Source organism: Salvelinus sp. IW2-2015, linkage group LG4p, assembly GCF_002910315.2.
Source record: "Salvelinus sp. IW2-2015 linkage group LG4p, ASM291031v2, whole genome shotgun sequence".
Classification (NCBI taxonomy): Eukaryota; Metazoa; Chordata; class Actinopteri; order Salmoniformes; family Salmonidae; genus Salvelinus; species Salvelinus sp. IW2-2015.
In genome coordinates, this window is record NC_036841.1 from 7,287,862 (window position 1) to 7,309,172 (window position 21,311).

Here is a 21,311-nt window from a genome sequence, read left to right on the forward strand (position 1 = left end):
TTGCTTTCGACTGGGGAACAAGGACGTGCGGGAAAGTGGAAATAAGAAAATAGTGGTTTATTCCATTGGCTCTTCGTTCCTTCTAGTGTAGTCATCGATAGCGTTCATTAATTGAACACAGAGGGTCAGACAGGGGAAACAACTCGAAGCTATAACAGATGGTTATAAATACTTGGGAATTATTTTTCCCCTCTCTCTCTTCCCTCGCTCCCTCCCTCCCTCTATTAACCGTTCTGTGGTCTGTTCAGACAGGCGAGTGGCCACTTCATCCATGTCCTTCAGAGAGCGTGTTTCATATTCAACCCTCATTTGCTTCCGGTGGATTTGGTTAACGGGACAGAAAACGTAGGAGCATGGCCATTCCACTCTCCCCCACACGTAACCCAGGCTATCGCTTCTGATTCAACCGAATCTGGCTCTTTGCTCTCAGACAGTTCTCACTTGAGGGTTACCCTTTATGATCACACAGGTAGATATCTTCTCTCTCTCTAAGAATGCGTATTTCTTCTTAATGTGTGTGTGTAGTTTGTGTGTGTGTGTGTGTGTTGTGTGTGTGTTTGGTGGGGGTGGTGGTTGGTGTTTGTTTATGTTTTAATGGTGGTTTGTTGTGGGTTTTTGTTTGTGTTTGTGTTTGTTTTTGTGCTGTCTGGTCGGTCTTACCATAGGGACAGCGGTGTGTCCAGACTGGTCTCTGTCTTGCTGTCATCTGCATCGACTGTCCTTGTCGCTGCCGCTGTCATTGACAAAAACAGATCTGCAGGTTCATCCCACTCTGCAGCCATAAGAGATAGAAGGAAAGAGGGAAAGAGAAGGGGCGAGGAAGGAAGAGGGGAGGAAGAGGAGAAAGAGAGGGGGGAGAAAGAGGAGGGAGGATGCGTCCATTTAACTATGGGCTAACGGAGGGCGGAAATTTCTATGGGTTAAGGAAAGTTCGCTCAGCAATAATTGCTTGTAGGGTTTTATATGACCCAGATAAGATGCCCTTAGCACCGCTGGTGAGAAAGAAACTCAATAACAGTCCCATTCTAGTTTTCCACTCAGGCCAAACCCTCCTCTAACTCTCCGCCGATGTCTCAGTGTTGTCTGTGATCTAGACTGTAATAGTGGCTAAGCCTTCCAATAGCATTAATAAGTATGTCTGTGTGTCTACTCTGTTCCTTCCCTCTCTGCTTCTTAACTGGGTTCGATCCAATCAGCTAGAACTACGACGGCTCTCTCTAGACTCAGAAGACCTGAGTCCTGTAAATCTGGATCAAACCACTCTGGATCAATAATCGGCTTCTTTCAAGCAGTAATTGCAAACACATGTAGAGGAGAACCTGATCGATTAAACAGCCTGATCCAATCAGTCCAGATTTAACCAGACCAGAGTTAATCGATTGTAGTTTCAGAGGAAGGAGCATCCAAAATTATCCTTGGAATTAGTTAAGCAGTTGATGGAAGTACCTAACTTATCCATCAGTGAGTGCACCCCATAAGAGCTGCTTTAGTGAGAATTCTGATATGCATATATCATAGTTTCAGATGAATGAACTGTGCGAGTGTCTTTGTGTGTATGACTGTATGTGTGTGTGTATCATTGGAAGGCTGCTAACAGAAAGGTTTGATGGTGTGTGTAGGAGTGCATTTTGGGAAGTGAAATCCACAGTGCCGGGATGCAGAGAAAGAGAAGAGGAAATGTCCCTTACTCTCAACAGTGAACAGTTGGTTTCAGAGGGAGAGAGAGCAGGAGTCTGTTTTGTTGTTGGGGGAGATGCCCTACAGAGTTCCAGGAGATAGACATAGTTACAAGCATTAAAAAAGGTCAAATCTGACTCTGTCAGAGTAATGTCCAAGTAACCGGCAATTTCACTCCATTGACAGTGCCCACAGGCATTAAAGAGGAGCGATGTCATTGCTTCTCAAGAACAGGGACTGGGACTGAGGTGAAACTGATCTGTGTCTGTATGTGTGGCCGTGTGGGTAGAGCTTGGGCTGTCATGGAATTTTGGATGACGTAATTGGCCAAGCCAAATGACCCGGTCATCATAATAACCGTTCCAAATGGCCCCAGAAAATGTGTCCGCACATTTTTCTCCTCTACTTCTGCTCTTGTGCTGCCATAGAAATATAATGAATATTCAATGATGTAGTCAATTATGTGTCAATGATGGCATAATGGCTTGAACTGGGCGGCCATTGTGGAGTGTAACCATAGGAGCAAAGCAGGAAATAAATAAAATATGTGCTGTGATTTGTTGATTCAACTCAACTGACATTACAAAAAAAACATTCAATTGTATGAGCCACATCAGATAGCATCATGAAGGAACATTCTACATTACCATGGAAAGTATTGCATCACAATAACAGGCAGCCATTGCGAGTGTACCCATGAGTTTACCAGTCAAGGTTGATGAGGATCCCAAGCCCGTGTTCTACTTCAGTTCCTATTTCTACGTGTGCTTGCTGCTGCTACTTGTGGGGGGCGAAGCCAGTCTACCGAAGACTAATTTACTTGTTATTCAGCAAGAAACTTAACGTTGTTAAGATCCATGTTACGGCTGGAGCATCGTACTCAACCGCGACGAACGGCCCGCCGTCCCGTCTTCAGGCAGCTGTTAGTTTTTACTGGATATAAATGGTTAGGTGTCATTTTCATGACAGCCTTTCATAACATATAACTGTCGCGTTACACGGTGATATATGGTAAGTATGCCAGCACTGTCTGTTGTCAAATCCAGAATCACACTTTTTATTTGTGCACATTACAACATATTTAGCAGATTGTTATTGGGGTGTAGTTGAAAGGCTTTGTTCCTTAGCTCCAACAGTCGCAGTAGTATCTAACAATTCACAACAACCCACATACTAAATGTAAATAATTGGAATTAAGAAATATTATAAATATTAGGACGAGCAATAGCGGAGTGACTATTGACTAAAATTACTATTAGAAATACAGTATATTACTGTACATATGAAAATTAGCAAAACTGTGTAAACATTATTAAAAGTGACTAGTGTTCCATTATTAAATGCGTACCAGTATTCCCATGTACGTCACTGTACATAATGGGTAGTAGTGTGTGTGGTGTGTGCTTCTTTGTTTTATTGTACATGACTTGTGTCTGTGTGTATTGTTTGCGTCTTTGGGATTGACGCTACAGCTATTATGATAGAGGTCCATGATGTCTCTTACCTTGAGGGACAGGACTGGGCTTGACCACCTCTTCTGCGAGCTGTATATATTACCCGCGCCCATCGTACAAAGAATACTTACCTCAGGGTCATCAAGGCCGTTTCGTGATGCGCGGGACTGGAACTCCCTTCTCGATTCTTTTGGGGCCGTGGTATGGGGAGAGGGTAGGTTAGGAGAGGCTGAGAGGATATAGGACTTGAAGACTCCCCATGAGCTTTCAGGGTCGAACCGTAACCGTTGTGAGAGGGGAAACTGACAGGCTGTTTTTAAAACACTGTGTGTCAGCTCTAGACACCAATTATTGTTATTAATAGTTCACCACTAGGTTGGTGCATGATGTATGTGGAAAAGATAGCTCCCAACAAACAATTGTCTACCAGTCCACTCTCTCCACTCATTACAGTCAAACACACACCTCCCTAAAATCCACAGAGCATCCCTGTCTAAATAGCACTATAAGCATGGCCTGCCTTCTTGCCTGTTTTCCAGTAGGCAATTCCCCAACCTTGTGAACCCGACACGCCTTGGCAGCACTTAACACACTCACCACCCGGCAGGAACAACTCAGATGATTGGCTCAATGGGACCACAGGAGGCTGGTGACGGGAGGAGCGGTCATATGTGCTGAATGAAGTGAATAGATTGGCTGTCAAACAGTCATGGAAACCATGTGATTCAAATCAAATCATTTTATTAGTTCACATGCGCGTCCGAAGTACAACAGGACCCTACAGTGAAATGCTTTCACTACAACCTCTAACCGACAGTGCAGTCTTCAAACATGATGATAAGAATAAGAGATAAATAGTAACAAGTATCATTAAAGGAGAGCAATAAATAAATACAACATATACCAGGGGGTGCCGGTACATGAGTAAATGTGCGGGGCTCCATTAGTTGATGGTAAGTATGTACATGTAGGTAGGAGTTAATTAAAGTGATTATGCACTAGATTGACCAACAAATTCAAATGCAAAGGTTATTTGTCATCGTGCTCCGAATACAACAGGTTGTAGTAGACCTTACTAGTGAAATGTTTACTCAACAGGCTCTAACCAACCAGTGCAATTTCTAAGTTAAAAAAAAAGCGTATTTAGCGTGCATACAATACGATAATGTAAAGAAATACGAAAACCAATAAATAAAATAAAAACAACATAAATAAAAAAACAGTAAATAAAAAGTACGATGCTATAGCCAGTTAGCGCGGCTACAGACATGGCACCGTGTATGTCTGGCTGATTCACGGTAGTGATTGTACATGTAGGTATGCGTTAAAGTGACTATGCATATAGATAAACAGAGAGTAGCTGTTTCTGTTAGTCATTTTAGGCATGGTTTGACTTAGTGTTCTTGGGCACTTATTGGGACTTATGTGGGTCGCCTTGAAACATGTTGGTATTACAGACGTCAATCAGAGACATGTTGAAATGTCAGTGAAGACACCTGTCCAGTTTGGTCAGCATCATTGCCCGGAGCAACACATCCTGGCTAATCTGTCTGTCTGCCCTCGCGGGCCTGCGGATATGTTGACCTGGTTTAAAGGTCTCTTACTCACGTCGGCTACTGGAGAGCAGTTGATTCACAGTCATCCGTGAACAGCTGATGCCTCTCATGCAGTGCCTCAGTGTTGCTTGCCTCGAAACGAGCATATTGAAGTGTTTTCTCGTCTGGTAGGCTCGTGTCATCTGGCAGCTCGCGTGCTGTGCTACCCTTTTAGTCTGTTAATAGTTTGCAAGTCCCTTTGCCACGATAGCGAGCGTCGGAGCCGTGTTAGTATGATTCATATCTTGCCCTGTATGAGCGCCTTTGCCTGTTTGTGTTGCGTCGCAGGGCATGCAGATCTTATAAGCTTCCAGGTTAGAGTCCCGCACCTTGAAAGCGGCAGCTCTATCCCTTCAGCTCCAGTGCGGAATGTTGACTGTAATCCATCTGGCTTCTGGTGGGTGTTATGTACGTAAACAGTCACCGTGTGGGACGACTGGTCCTCGATGCACTTATTATTAAAGGCCAGGGACTGATGTGGTGTACTCCTCAATTGCCATCGAAGATTAGGCCAGAACTGATTTTAAGTTCCTGCATTAAAGTCTCGCCACTAGGAAGACACCTCCTCTGGGGTGGCGGTTTCCTGTTTTGACTTATTTCCTTATACAGGCGACTGAGTGCGGTCTTTAGTTGCCAGCATCTGTCTGTGTTGGTAAAAAAAACAGCCACGAAAAGTATAGCTGAACTCTCCTTGGCAAATATGTTGGTCTGCAGTTTTATCACTAAGATACTCTACTTCAGGCAAAATCTAGAGACTTCCTTAATTTCGTGTACCAGCTGTTGTTTACAAAACATGCACAGACCGCCCCTTACAAAATAAGTACAAATGATGCGTAAAACCCCCACCGTAACAGCACCAATTGGTTAGCGCCCCGGCTAAAATTGATGCCATTTTCTTCCAGTCTGTGGGGAGTGGTAGTGGTGTGGAGAGAGGGCGGGGGGGGTGGGAGTGGGCTCGGATAGAAAGCAAGCTTGCGAGCTCCCAGCCTGGGGGACTTCTGACAAGAACGCCTAGGACGCACACGCGGTGGATCAAATTAGAAGAATCAGAAGTAGAAACGGTAACCATCAACGTGCGCACAGCGTCAGTACAAAATCCCAGGCGCCTGACATAAGCTACCACTAGGAGTAAACTACAAAACATCGGCTCAAAGGAGATCGTGGGCCCCAGGGAGCGGGTGAAATAATGTGGGTCAATCGAAAAAGTTTAGGAACCACCAAGACTCTAACCTTAGAGCTGCCGGCCCGGCCAAACTGAGCAAAGTCGGAGGAGAGAAGGGTCTTTGGACCAGGGAGCGTGACCAAGAACCGGTGGTCACTCTGACAGAGCTCTAAAGTTCCTCTGTGGAGTGGGAGAAACTTCCAGAAAGACAACTCATCTCCTTTGCAGGCCCTCACCAAATATCAGGCCTTTTATGGTAGTTCCAGACTGAAGCGCACTCTTCCAGTAAAAGACACATAGCTCGCTTGGGAGTTGTTCCAAAAACACGTAGAGAACTCTCAGACCATGAGAAACAAGAGTGTCTCTGGTGCTGATTGACAAACACAAATGGTATATATCTTGACTATGATCAAATCAAATGTATTATGAAGCCATTCTACATTCACGCTGATGTCACAAAATGCTGTACAGAAACCCCAGCCTAAAACCCCAAACAGCAAGCAAATAGCAGTTGTTCAGAAGGAGAGCACAGTGGCTTGGAAAAAACTCCCTCAGAAACGGCCAGAGAGACCTAGGAAGGAAACCGTAGAGAGGAAGTGCAGCTATGAGGTGCGCCATCCTCTTGCTGGCTGTGCCGGAGTGTTAGATTATAACAGAACATGGACAAAATGACTTCAAATGTTCAAGGATATGACCAGGCATGGTCGAAAAAAAGTAATAATCACAGTGTTGTCGAAGGGGACACGAGCAAACACGGTCAGCCACGCTCACAAGGTAAGAATGTGTCAGTTGGTGGCTTCTTCAATAGCCATCATTATTCTGCTTGTCTCTAGAGAGTTGAAACAGCAGGTCTGGGACAGGCTAGCACGTCTGAGTTGAACAGGTCAGTGTTCCATAGCCGGCAGGCTAGAACAGTTGAAAACTGGAGCAGCCAGCATCTCGGAAAGGTGGCACTGGCGGGACAGCAAGGAGTCATCAGGCCAATGGTAGTCCTGTAGGCACTGGTACCTAGGGCCTCAGTCTGGTGACTATGGAGGTTCCTGTGGTTGAGAGCAGCAGGCCAGTTGCAGCAAGTGCAATGGGCAAGGCTTCACGTCTGGTGGAAAGCCTAGGCACCATCCCTACGGTTAAGCATTGAGGGTGGTGGGGCAGCATCATGTGCATTGTGGGGAGCATGTTTTGTTCACGTGGCAGGACTGGAGAGTTGAGTTAGATCGAGGCCAAAAGCTGGAATGCGAGCAAGCAGCTACAGAGAGATCCTTAGAGTCGGAAGAGCCATTGCTTCGCAGAACGCTGCGGGCAGGTGACCTCAGGCGACTGGGGCAAAGGGGCTTCACCTGGTCTCAACAGGGACAAGCAGAACCATTAAGCACACAGCCAAGAGCAACACAGAATTGGTCTTCGAACAATTCCTGGCTGAATGTCCCTTAGGTGGGCTCCAGCCAGAGCTGGACCCTGAACGTCCGATGCAAAACACTCTCTGAGAGAGGACCCTTGAAAATAGCGCGAAATTCTTGCAAATGCAAACTGATCCCCATCCACCTGACAGAGCTGAGAGGCAGGTATCTGCAGAGAGGAATGGAGAAAACTCCCCCCAACAATATAGATCACAAGCTCTTATAGCGATCATTACCCAAAAGGACTCCGGGCTGTAATTGCTGCCAAAGTAGGCTTCCAACAAAGTAAACTGAGTAAAAGGTCTGGAACTTATGGTAAAGTGGTATTTCAGTTTTTTATGTTAAATACATTGCAAATTCATTTCTAAAAAACCCTGTCTTTTCACTTTTCATTTATGTGGAATTGTGTGTAGATTGACGGAGGAAAGATTGTTTATTGTAATATCCATTTTCGCAATAGATGCTGGACCTAACAAAATTGCTCTCTTGCTTCCTGAATGCCACAGAAGAAAAAGTATTGGGACAGTGAATTGTTTGTTGTTGTTTTGGTATCTGCACTACACAGATACTTTGTACATTTGGAATGTATACAAAGACTATTGAGGATAAAGTGCAGGACTGTCAGCATTGTATCCATCCCATGTCTTGATGTGAAAACTGCTTTGTAGAAAATTAGTGTGCACTTTTTGTACATAGTAGTCGCACACCGCCCCCAAGTTTCAGTCGTGACCAAAAATTAATTAGATAGGGAAATTCACGTGATGTTGTTAATTAAAAGTAATCAGAATGTTGTGGTTATGTTGGTCCAGTTATATTCCTAGGCAACGTAATATATGCTGACATACAAACTTGGACTCTAACAAACTTGTTGAATTTTTTTAAACGTTTATGGTATGTTGCTTGTGTGTTTCAGGAGATTATTTTGTTTGCCCAATCAAAAATAGTAAATAATGTATTGAGTCAAACTGTTTAGCTTATGCAAATATAGAATAGAACATTTGAGGTGTTTCTAAACAACTCTGATAATCGGACTGAATTTAAGAATACAAATGAATACATGTAAGCGGATTTAGTAAGGATTCCTATGGACAGAATAGTTATACAGGACCGCAGAGTAAAGACATACATTTGATCATACCTCCTGGCGCCTTAGCTAGAGCTTTCGCTATTGGTGAGGGAGAGTATTAGCGTAGTGTCTTTACAGACTGGGTGGTGATGTATCCGTATTTGTTGTGCCTGGTGTAACTTTGACTGTGAAATATTTGACCAATTATTATTTTTTCAGAATAACATTAAGACTAGCTGGGCCTGCGCACCGTTGCCCATGAAAAGAGACAGTTTAGAATTACGGCGGAGTATAGCATTTCAGACCAGGTTAGTCTAGGACAACAAAAAGCTAAAAGCGTACTGTCATGAAAGGAGTCATACGACCTTTGGTCATTACGATGGTGAAAGGAGAAGGAGGGATTGCATTAGGCGTTTCTCTACCATAGTTTAAGGCTTGTACATTTCACATGTTATTTAATCTTACCTCTGTCATTAAACGCTATTTTCCTGACCCTAAAACAGCCCGCCACTAAAAAGATCCCGCATTATACTCACCCTTAACCATGTAACTTCTGAGACCAGCCCATAAAACTCCATATTATCGAACTACTATCGCTTGGTGCGACACTATATATAAACTCTGTTCCTTAGAGGCCGCCTATATTGAATGATATATCCGTTAACACCTGCCTATAAACTATAGAACTTAAAGCCGCCTAATCCAGGTTGATTTTGATTGTAATTTCTTGACCAAACTAATGAGATATGAACTGGTAAGAACATTAATGGTTCGTAAGCAACTCATGTAAACGACCGGGTCTCAGCCTGCCAAATCCCTTGTTTTAAAACTTCCCCGATTAACTTGTTCACCTATAACCAACTCTTAATACCGCCGCTGAATCTTTCCATTTTAATATATAATAATACAACATTGTTCTGTCCGAAGCGTAGTCCCTGAAGACGATGGATGTTTTGGCGGTAACATTTCCTTTGACCCCACGCGGTAGAGAGATCGTCACGTATATACTCAGCTGGCCCCTCCCGCAGATGTTGTGTCCAACAAGTGCTTTCTCTGGACGCACGGTATAAACCTTTGTTTCTCTGACACACTTCCATAAACTAGTTCCAAGGTCATGTGTGTTTACTTTGGTGTCAGCTAAAGAATACCCCTCACCCCACAGTGGTTGTGATTGGACTACCTTTGAGGGTTTAGATGCTTGAGAGCTTGGTAGTTCACCTCATACATGAGGTAATTCGGAGATCTTGCAGTATGGCTAGACGGTGTACACTGTCCTTCTCTCCCCCAACCATATCAAAGCTGGCAGGGCCTATAAGCACGAGCATCTAACTGAATCTTAGGACTTTTGTTTTTCCTCCGTAATCGTCATGCCTTGGCGCTTGGCGAGCGCGCGCGAGCGTGCGCACAAGCCTCGAAGCCGTATTGCGTATTCAGCTCCGTGCATATAAATTGAAAATGTCCGAGATTCTCCACGACAGAATATCCGCTATGCAATAGTTGAGTTAAATTCGGAGATCGGTACATTAATAATAGTTCGGCGTATCGGAAGCCATACCTTTGGTAAGAGCGATGCTGCTCGAGACTGGAGAATGTACTTTTCGCGTACACTATTTATGGCTTCCGCCTTTACCCCATGTCACAGGCCATCAGATATTTTGACAACAATGCTATGAGTAGTAGGGACACCCAATCATCTGCACGTCATATACTCCTCAATAAACTGGTAATCTCTGATATTACCCATCGCCAAGGACCCCACGATAATTACAGAGAGCGCGCGAGTGTTGAGCTTAGCAATACTAGTGTCGCGAAAATGTGCTTATTACTTACAAACCCGCGGTCTTTAAGCCTCACTCCCGCGCTATCGAAGATACCTACATGTAACAATACTGACCACGTCAAACCCCTCTACACCAGTAACGAGACATCGCATTCACAAAAATACACCACAAGATCCAGTGAGGACAGACTGGGCTTGCCACTCTTGCTGCAGCTGGTATAGATACCCGGCCCATCGTCAAAGAAACTACCCAGGGCCAGCTTCTGCCGGATGGACTCCCTCTCATTCTTTTGGGCCTGGAGGGGAGAGGAGAGGGTTAAGGAGGCTGATAATAGGACTGAAGACTTCCCCATGAGTTTAGCAGTAACCAYGTTGTGAGGAGGGAAACTGACAGGCTGTAAAACATGTGGTCAGCTCTAGACACCAATATTGTTATAATATTCACCACTAGGTGGTGCAGATGTATGTGAGAAAGATAGTCCAACACAATTTCACCAGTCACTCTCTCCACTCATACAGTCAAACACACACCTCCCTAAACCACAGAGCATCCCTGTCTAATAGCACTATAAGCATGCCTGCCTTCTTGGCCTGTTTTCCAGTAGGAATTCCCACCTTTGACCCAGACAGCCTTGGCAGCACTTAACACACTCACACCCGGAGGAACACTCATATGTGCTAATGGGACCACAGGAGGCTGGTGAGGGGAGGACGGCTCATATGGCTGGAATGAAGTGAATAGATTGGTGTCAAACACATGGAAACCATGTGTTCAAATCAAATCAAATTGTATTAGTCACATGCGCCGAATACAACAGGACCTTACAGTGAAATGCTTACTAACAAGCCTCTAACCGACAGTGCAGTTTCAAAACATATGGATAAGAATAAGAGATAAAAGTAACAAGTAATTAAAGAGGAGCAATAAAAAATAACAACATATACAGGGGGGTGCCGGTACAGAGTAAATGTGCGGGGGCTCCGATTAGTTGAGGTAGTATGTACATGTAGGTAGAGTTAATTAAAGTGATTATGCATAGATGACAACAAATCAAATCAAAGGTTATTTGTCACGTGCTCCGAATACAACAGGTGTAGTAGACCTTACAGTGAAATGTTTACTCACAGGCTCTAACCAACAGTGCAATTTCTAAGTAAAAAAAAAGGTATTAGGTGAACAATAGATAAGTAAAGAAATAAAAACAATAAATAAAATAAAAACAACATAAATAAAAACAACAGTAAAAAAGACGAGGCTATAGCAGTAGCGCGGCTACAGACAGGCACCGGTTAGTCTGGCTGATTCAGGTAGTATGTACATGTAGGTATGGTTAAAGTGACTATGCATATATGATAAACAGAGAGTAGCTGTTTCTGTAGTCATTTAGGCAGGTTGACTTAGTGTTCTTGGGCACTATGGGACTATGGTGGTCTGCTTGAAACATGTTGGTATTACAGACTCAATCAGAGACATGTTGAAAATGTCAGTGAAGACACCTGCCAGTTGGTCAGCACATGCCCGGAGCACACATCCTGGTAATCTGTCTGTCTGCCCTGCGGCCTTGCGAATGTTGACCTGTTTAAAGGTCTTACTCACGTCGGCTACGGAGAGCGTGATCACACAGTCATCCGGAACAGCTGATGCTCTCATGCATGCCTCAGTGTTGCTTGCCTCGAAACGAGCATAGAAGTGATTTATCTCGTCTGGTAGGCTCGTGTCACTGGGCAGCTCCAGCCGGATTGGGCTTCCCTTGTGTCCGTACCTAAGGCCGGATGTAGTAGCATGTCATGACTGCCGCGTATTTATCTGCATACCTGTATTGGTGTCTTGCCTGTTTGATGGTTCGACGACGATACCGGAGGCGATTGCACTTATTCGCCAATATGCATGGTGGATCTTTTATACAGCATCGGGGTTACGCTTGCTAGCTGCAACGGGCGGCTCCTTGAGGATAGCGGAGACGTCTGTGCTACCCTTTAGCTCAAGTCGGCGGAATGTGCCTTTAATCCGATGGACTTACATGCTGGTAGTGGGCTCATGGGTATGATTGAGCGAGCCGGTCACTTCTACTGGGTGAAGACCTACGTCATCGAGTGGTGCACTTATTGCGTATTCTGACCGAAAGTCTCAATTTGGGGTTGGACTTGATGTAAGGGCGTCAGGTATCTGGATACTCCTCGTGGTTATTGAAGCTACCGTTACATTAGTCTCAACGTCGGGAGGTTTTCATCTTTCCCGCCTAACTGCCATTAAACCGAATCCTGGTAATTATTGTGCTTTAGAGAACCTTGCGCCCCATCCGACCACATTCCGTATTTCTTCCTGTTTCTCTCGATGCATAGGCGAATTGTCACAATGGCACATTCCTTTAGTTGCTTATTTACTGACTTGTATAGCTGTAGATACCTCTAGGAGATGCTTGTGGCTGCCAGTGCAGGTTTGTAGGATTAATCGGTTGTTCTGAGTCCAGCAAACCCTTTTCTGTGTCATAAGGAGTACGATCTGCCGGTACATTATGTACAAAAAAGTTCAAACAACGCAAAAAAAACACACAAATAGCACAATTGGGTTAGGAGCCACATAAACGGCTAGCCCATCTCTCCGGTGCCGTTCATATTGTTGTGTGCCTATGAACCTTCAGAAGTGTGGTCCAGATAGTCCGATATTAGCAGTCTCTTGGATGATGATTCGAGCATCATTCTGCATCAGACAATGAATCGTGTTCTTTGACCCTAAGTTAACATCCTTTACTCTTAACTACTTTCGTCCCAACACTTATACACAACTAGAGGGATAGACATCTTGAATCTACTGTTCTATTCAAAATCATGGCATATACAACACTGTGTGTTTACACCAGCATGGGTACAATGATGAGTAGGCTGCAGTACTATGATTGTCCGGTCGATGACCGCGATGGTAGTTGGTACTGGTGTGTTGGGCATGGCACCTACCGGGGTGAGAGATATGTTAAGACATGGATGACGACAGCTCATTTGCATGGTGTGCTCTTGGGTGGGCGCCGTCTGTTCTTATGTGCTGTAGCTTTCCTAGTCCGTGAGCACTGCCTGGCAGCTGGGCAGATGTGCTAGGCGCCTGTACTCTCCCTGCTCTTTTCCTCTTCTTCTCTCTGTCTCTTGCTCAGTCCGCTTTCTTGGCTTCGATCGATAAGGCAGAGTACTAGGGAGTCGACTGTCCTTCCTTCTCTCTCCCTCCCGGCCTCCTCGCTCCTCCCAATCCACCTCCTTCCCTGGCCTTTATGCACACTTCACAGTATTCGGGCCGGGTTGGCACCACAGTTACAATAGCATGGAGATGGCTGCTGTGTGGGGCCTGTGCACCAAGGCTCTGTCTCATGGGTAATTAAGCTCTGCCGCCTTTACTCGATTGGAGTCGTGCAGTTATTTCATTGCGATGCGGTCTTCAGTTCATTGCATGACATGATCGTGTGGCTTTTCGAATTACCCCAATCGCTATTGTATTTAAATGTGTAGGTCCGACCTACGGATGAGGGATTACACACACACAGCGAGAGCCGCACACACACACATCGACACCAAGCGAGACACGAACTAAGCCTAGACGACTACCAACTATCAAACACACGCACACAGCACATGGCTATGACACTGAGATACAAACTTAAAGGACCACTACTCTTTCCATGACATTGACTTGACCAGGTGAATCCAGGGGTGAAACATCCCATTCTTCTTATTGATGTCCACTTGTGTAAATCCTTTTCACAGCGTAGATGCAAAGGGAGGGACAGGTTAACCTTTCTGAACCAACCATCACAGCCGGGGATAATTTGTCATTCAGCAACGCTGGAATAGCTATACATAGCATAGCGCCACAGTCAAATAATATTACTAGATAGACATATTTTCACCCCACAAACGTGTATTATATTGTATGTGAAATCACAAGAATATGAATGAAATTATGCTTTACAGCGAAAGCAATGACCAGCGTTTGTGTAAGTTTATCGACGCTCGCAAAAACATATAAGCTACACTTTAGCATCAGGTACTTGGTCACGGAAAATCAGTGGAACCAGCCAATCAATTAATCGATTACCTTGACCGATTCTTCGTAATGTTGTTTTCACTCACGAGACCCCAGATTTAATGACATATGATATCTCTTGTTGCTTCCTATAGATATTTTTATACCAAATACCTCTCCGTCGTTTCGCCGTTTATGCTGAGAAATCCACAGGTGAATCTCACGACAACGCAGGACAAAAATTCCAGATAATTATCCATAATGTCCACCAGAAGATAAACATGTCAAACTTTTATAATCATCCTCAGGTTGTTTTCAATATCTATTCAATCATATAATTCAAACCGGAGTGTTGGTTTTTCACCTAGGACCGGGAGTAACAATGGCTGCCTTCTCTGGTTGCGCCACAACTCAGTTGAGCCCCACCTATCCCACGCCAATGTGTCGTTCTCGCTCATTGTTCAAAATAAAAAGCCTGAAACTATGTCTAAAGGGCTGTTGACACCTTAGGAAGCCATAGACAAATCTGTTGTATCCCTTTAATGGGTTAATAGGGATGCATAAGACAGGACAGGTTCACAAAAACAGAGCACTTCCTGATTGGATTTTTTCCTCAGGTTTTTAGCCGGCAAATCTTTCTGTTAACTCACAGACAAAAGTTGACCATTTTGGGAACTTAGAGTGGTTTCTATCTATCTGACAATTATATGCAATATTCTAGCTTTCGGGGGCTTGAGAAAGGCAGTTCGTAAAATGTGGGTACGTTTTTCTCAGCCAAAAAAAGAATAATACTGCCCCCTAGCCTTTTAAAGGGGAAGGAGGGTTTTAGCCTGAGAAAAATCAGAATGTGGCTTATCGTGTGCCATGCAGAGGCGTGAATGGGCAAGACCACAAGATTTAAGTGCTCTTGAACGGGGTATGCTAGTAGCAGGCCAGGTTCACTGGTTTGTCTCTCTGTAAAGAACCTGCAACGGCTGCGGGTTTGCACCGCTCACTGTTTTCCCCATTGATATCAGACATGGTCCACCACCCAAAAGGAACATCCACCAACTTGACACAACTGTGGAAGCCATTGATCAGCTCGACATAGGCCAGCTTCCCCTGTGGACAGACGCTTTCAACCCTTAGTAGAGTCCCTAGCCCGGTGGGTTACGGTGAAGTTAGATAGCTGTTTTGAGGGCAAATATCGGGCGGGGTACACTCACTTAATATGAGGAAAAGTGTCCTTACATGTTATCTTGTAACAGTCCTGATGGGCTGTATTATACACTAACATATCACACACATTTACATAACACACACACAGTGTTGTGACTTCGCAGTGCCTTTCTCCAAGGGGCGGCTGGGGAATAGGATTGCACACACACAGGTTCGGCTCGGTATTTCGGAGTAGTGACTTCACACAAGAAGTCATTTGTCACGTTGTTGTTGTAGTATTATCTGGTGTCCCTGCCAGTGCCTTTGCGCTATTGTTATGTAAACAGGTCTGCAGCAGGGAGGAGATAGGAACTGGTGCAAACTCGGAGTGGTGTCATAAACAAAAATGCACCCTTTCCCCTCCCCTTGTACTGTAAAAAAAATTATTGCACACCCTTCCCCCTCATGGAAGGCAAACTCAAAATAATGTTTACGACCCAAACACAGAATAATGTGTAGCGACTCTGTGGTCATAGCGTGGATGATTCACTTTGCCAACTGGAGCATTGCTTTTTTGGCACAGTCGATGCCTCACGCAGGGGCTACGGGCCAGAGGTTGAGGGTCGCCGACCACCACGACGAGCTTTACTGCGTGCCGACATGTTTCATTTTACACAACGATCGAGAGGCTTTGTTGCAGACAATGTTGATGCTTATCTTTATATCAAACAGGTTTCTGTGCCGGTTGCCACAGCACAACCAATAGGCAAAGGCATACCGTACTTCGGGCGCTTCAACGTCACCGGTTTTTGCAAGTAGTAGCTATATCAAGGCTATGTTGAAGCATTTAGTATAACGTGGCGAGGTACAGCGCTAGAGGAGGAAGCAGCTGGCAGCGTCAGACGCGTGCACTGATAGCCAAGTCCGTCTCAGGAGTGCGCATGAAGCTTTCCTGATAACTGGACCAGCTTAGAGCCATCATGTTGGCCACATAATCTATAGGGTGGACGACTTTGAGCCAAAACTGCCAAATAAAACTGTCACCAGGACAGGCCTGGTGCTTAATCGGGACATTACTGCAGGAATCACGGAGACAGAATCTCTTAGCCTATTACAGCAACTTAAACTAATCTACCTCAGTCACCATCTGTTAAAAGCCTGTATGCTGTGCCTTCTACACCTTTATAAAACTGACGAGAGTAATTCCACAACTGATTCAAGATCGCAGGGCTTTTTGCGCCGAGTATCATTTGTTCTGCTCACTTGGAAACTGAATGCAATTATTCATTGCATTGTGGCGTTGTAGGCTTCTCTGTCGGTAGGATACATCTATTGTCCCTAAACAAGATCAATAGGGGAGCTTTCCTGAGCTGTGGTGTCTGGCTCCAGTTTTATTTTGCGCAATTACGCACCTTGATGCAGTGTGCGTGTTTTAATGATTTTATGTGTGGTCATTTAGGTTCTTTGATGCTTTATTGCAGATGGCTGACATGCATGACTCGCAATTGCTCACCGATCCTTGTAGTGGTGCGACTGTGCTTTGCATCGTGTTAATAGAGGCAGGCGCAGATCAGGATTAGCACTGGTTATATCGACTATATTTTACCTGTGTATAGTTATGCACGGAAAAAGCGTAGTGCATAAGGGAGGACCAAAACACCGTTTGATATAGAGGTAGGCGCATGCAGCAATAGGACATGGGCTAGGATGGAATAAAATAAGTGTGTGTGTGTATAGTATATGACACTCTGCAAAATGAGATGTAATTGCAGACTCGCTGGTGTGGGTGAGAGTGATATTTCGTAGCGCTTCTAGACAATAAAAAATCAGTGCTCAGCATACTTGCGTGCGCGCGAGATGCCTCTCCCTAGAATGCAAAGTGTGCTAGAAATGCCGTAGCTTCTCCCTTATTTTGGACCACCCCACCCACCCAGTAAATGTCGAACTGTTCCATAAATACTAGTTGCTGAGCTCCAGACCGCAGAGGGAAAGTGGTAACATGGATGTGTAAGTGTTTTTTGTGTGCTTGCCTCATGTGGTGTGTTGTGATGCATGCGTGTTGATGTGGCTTAGTGTGTTTGTGTGCACATGAACTGCTATTAGTGTGTGTGAGATTTGAGGGGCTGGATGTTGTTGTAGTAAGAGCTAGTGTACAGGCAAATGTTATGCATTATTCTTGTGTGTGTGCGTGTGTCGTATGCTTGTTGGTGTAGTGTCATTAGTGATGTGTGTTGTTCTTTTCTTGGCCGTTCAGCTGACTCCCCTCTCGTCTCTCTCTGTTCCGCTCTATATCGCTCTGTCTCTCTCTTCGTCTCCTCCTCGTTGGTCGTATTGTAGATTCTGCGGTGTCTCTGTGTTTGCGGGGCTTCTTGCTGGCGGTTCGTGGCTTCCTCCAGCGTGTTTAGTGTGCTAGGCTCTTGTGTCTGCTGTGTGCGGCACTAGCTGTCGTCCTCTGAGCTAGTGTCGCGCTGCTGCATGTCCTTAGGTGTCCTGCATGGCCTGGTGTTGTGTTGCTGTATCGCTAGTGCTAGGGCCTCCTGCTGACCCTGGGCCTGGTGAGCGTGCATGTGCTAGTGTCTGAATGGCTGTGTCATGTCGTGTAGTCTAGCAGTGTTGCTGATCTAGTGGGATGTGCTGTAGTTGCGCGAGTGTTTGTACTTGCAGGTGCTGCTTGTCGCGTTGTGTGCTGGAGTCTCGTTATATAGTGAGTTTAGTGCATGGCGCTGAGATAATGACTTGTGTGTCCTATAGTGATATCTCGTACAACCTACGCTTGCCTAATAAGCGATGTGCTGTACATACTCTAACCAAAAACTAACCAGGGGATCCAAGTGATTGCAACTATGGGTTTGGTGAGCGATTTCCAAATATTCTAACTGTCTCGGCAGGTCTGGTTCATGTGTTTCCAAAAATGCATTCCTGGTGTGTATGATGTACTAAGAAGCGCATTATAGATGATCCATGGTTCTCTCTATTTCTTGATTTTTTTGGTTGATTACACTATAAGAGCAGATTATCATAGATTTTTTTGTTTTCACAACCCGAGAGGACGGTTCTTGAAGGTCTCCCACTTAGTCCTACAGATGCTGTGTGCGCGTCACATGATGAGGATTCTCAGCTACTTGTAAACTCCTGTCGACTAACCTGGCACCTACCTACGAACATCCCGACAAACTACATCACACACACACACACACACACACACACAGCACACACACACACACACACACACACACACACACACACACACACACACACACACACACACACAAAGAGCAGGCCTTTCAGAAAACAGGAGAGAGGGGAGGGGAGAGGTTTAAAGAGGTGGAGAGGGGAGCTTTTAGAGAAGGCTTTGGAGGAGAGAGGGAAGGAGGTGAGGGGAATGAGAGCAACGGCGAAGATGGTAGAAGCCTTGAGTGTTATCCCTCTCTTTAACTCTGTCCTCAACCTCTCTCCATTTCAATTCAATTCAATTCAAGGGGCTTTATTGGCATGGGAAACATATGTTAACACAGCCAAAGCAAGTGAAGTAGATAATATACAAAAGTGAAATAAAGAATAAAAATTTACAGTAAACATTACACTCACAGAAGTTCCAAAATAATAAATATCATATTACGTATATATACAGTGTTGTAACGATGTACAAATGGTTAAAGTACTAAAGGGAAAATAAATAAGCATAAATATGGGTTCTCTTTCTCTTTCTCCTTACCTCTATCTCTCTTCCATTTCTCACCCTTTCTCTTTCTTGATCTCACAGGCCTTCCCCCTCCCCCTCTCTCTCCCCCTCCCTCCCTCTCTCTCTCTCTCTCTCTCTCTCTCTCTCTCTCTCTCTCTCTCTCTCTCTCTCTCTCTCTCTCTCTCTCTCTGTCTCTGTCTCTGTCTCTCTCTTTCTCTCTCTCTCTTTCTCTCTCTCTCTCTCTCTCTCTCTCTCTCTCTCTCTCTCCCTCCCTCCCTCCCTCCCTCGGCTACATTACCATAATCCTTCTCCACACCAGACAGCCGTGGAAATAAAGCTTCTGTTGGCACCCACAAGAGGGGGCTTGGCACAGCATGGCATTTGTATGCTTGTGTGTGTGTGTGTGACTGAGTGAGAGAAAGAGAGTGTGACGAGGGGTACTGGGGGAGGCAAGATGAGGACACTTAACAGCATCACTTTACCACTCCCCAGACACTAACAATCACAGTCTGTTTGACAGCAAATAAACACACATGCACACACAAACCCCTTCTAACTCCCTGGACAGGACAGTGTCATGTTATAACACTGAGTGGCTGCTGTTCCCTGTCTGACCAGCAGGTGTCATTGCTGAGTGGAGGCGCTCCTGAGTTGCTGTAATTGCCATAATAACAGACAATGGCTCTTGTGTTACAACAGAGAGGTGTTAGTGACAGTAGCCATTGTAGTGTTAGCCTCAWGGGTGGTGGGGATACTTATGTTAGGTGGTAGGTGGTATTTGTATTGGAATGTCAGGTTGTAATGTGGGGGTTTGGTGTGAGTGTGTGTGTTTGTATGTGTTGTGTTCGCATAGGGAAAGCCTACATTCCTACAATCATTAAAAAAAAAAAATTAAATCATGAAAATGAGTCATCTATCGTTGAATGACAACAAACACTTAGTTGAAGAATCCCTACTGTTGACCAATCACAGACGAAGGGGCGTAGAACTTCAGATTGCCTCCGGGAAAAATGTTGTGTGCACAAACAGCCTCAAAAAAACCTTGCCGAAGACCAAACCGTTGCAAAAAAACGTTACAAAATGTTGTCATAATATATTCACGAACTGTTCTGAACTGTTTGAGATGGGAAGCAAGCAGACCCCTTTTGGCAGAACAACACAAGCACGATCCTCTCCCTAACACATCTACCACAGTAGAACCCCTCTACACGTCACACCTGCCTTCCAACAGGACCACCTTCCTTCACGTTAAGCCCCCTAACTAACCAGCTAACTAYGTCATCGCTGATGGACGGAGGCGTGAGAGAGAACGGGTTCAGAAATCATCATGGGCAGCATCATAAACCCCTCAAAGAGGTGGCGAGTACGCCACAGATGTCTGTGACCGTGGGGGTAGCAAATGGACACATCTCTCTCACTTTAACCTCTCTCCTTTCCTCTCAGTCATTTAAGGTTTGCCACAGAGCTTTCCTCTCCTTCTCCGTCAAACAAACATTCCCTGCAATGGTCTGTGTTGTTACCAAAATGACTTGTGTGCAAAGCCTCCCCTCCGAAGTGTTTGACATTGTGTGTGTGTGTGTGTGTGTGTGTGTGTGTGTATGTGTGTGTATCTATCAGAGAGTCGTACGCGCCCCCAGTCCCCAAAGTTCTGTTAAATGACTTCATTTCCTGGTCCTTTGAAATGTGCTGCAGCTCCTAAATTAGATGTTGAGGAACGCCACTGTGCTAAATTGTGTTTTTCCTTAAATTTGAGAAGCAATTTTCTCTTGAGAAAACCCTCATTGATAGACATGTTCATCTCCTCCCCTGCTCTCCCCTCCGTCTCTACCATCCTCTCCTTCTCCTCCCCTGCTCTCCCCTCCGTCTCTACCATCCTCTCATTCTCCTCCCCTCCTCTCCCATCCGTCTCTTCTACCTACCTCCTTCTCCTTCTCCTCCCTGCGGCTCTCCCTCCGTCCCTCAAACGCTCTACCTTCATCCTCCTCCTTCTCCTCCCCTCTCCTCACTCCCGTCCTTCTCATCGCTCTCCTCCCCTCTTCTCCGCTGCTCTCCCCTCCGTCTCTCTACCTCCTCTCCCCTTCTCCTCCCCTCCGTCCCTCTCTCTAACCATCCCTCTCCTCCTCCTCCGCTCCACCCTCTCCTCCCTCCCCGCCCTTCCGTCTCTGACCATCCCTCCTCGCTGGCTCTTCCTCCGTCTCTACCATGCTCTCTCCCTCCACTTTTCCGTCTTTCTTGCCCCTTCATTTTCCGGGCCCAGCGCTCCTCACTCTGGACAATGGGGCCTTTTCATTTGGGAGAAGAGGAGGGCTTACCATTGGCCTCGCACCCCAGTCTGAGACAGGCCAAAAAACA

The 21,311-nt window shown here is 45.3% G+C and overlaps 1 pseudogene; it reads right to left on the minus strand.

Moving 5' to 3' along the window:
* The window catches only part of LOC111956965 (schwannomin-interacting protein 1-like), a 97,605-nt pseudogene that overhangs the window by 12,512 nt on the left and 63,782 nt on the right, over positions 1–21,311 (minus strand).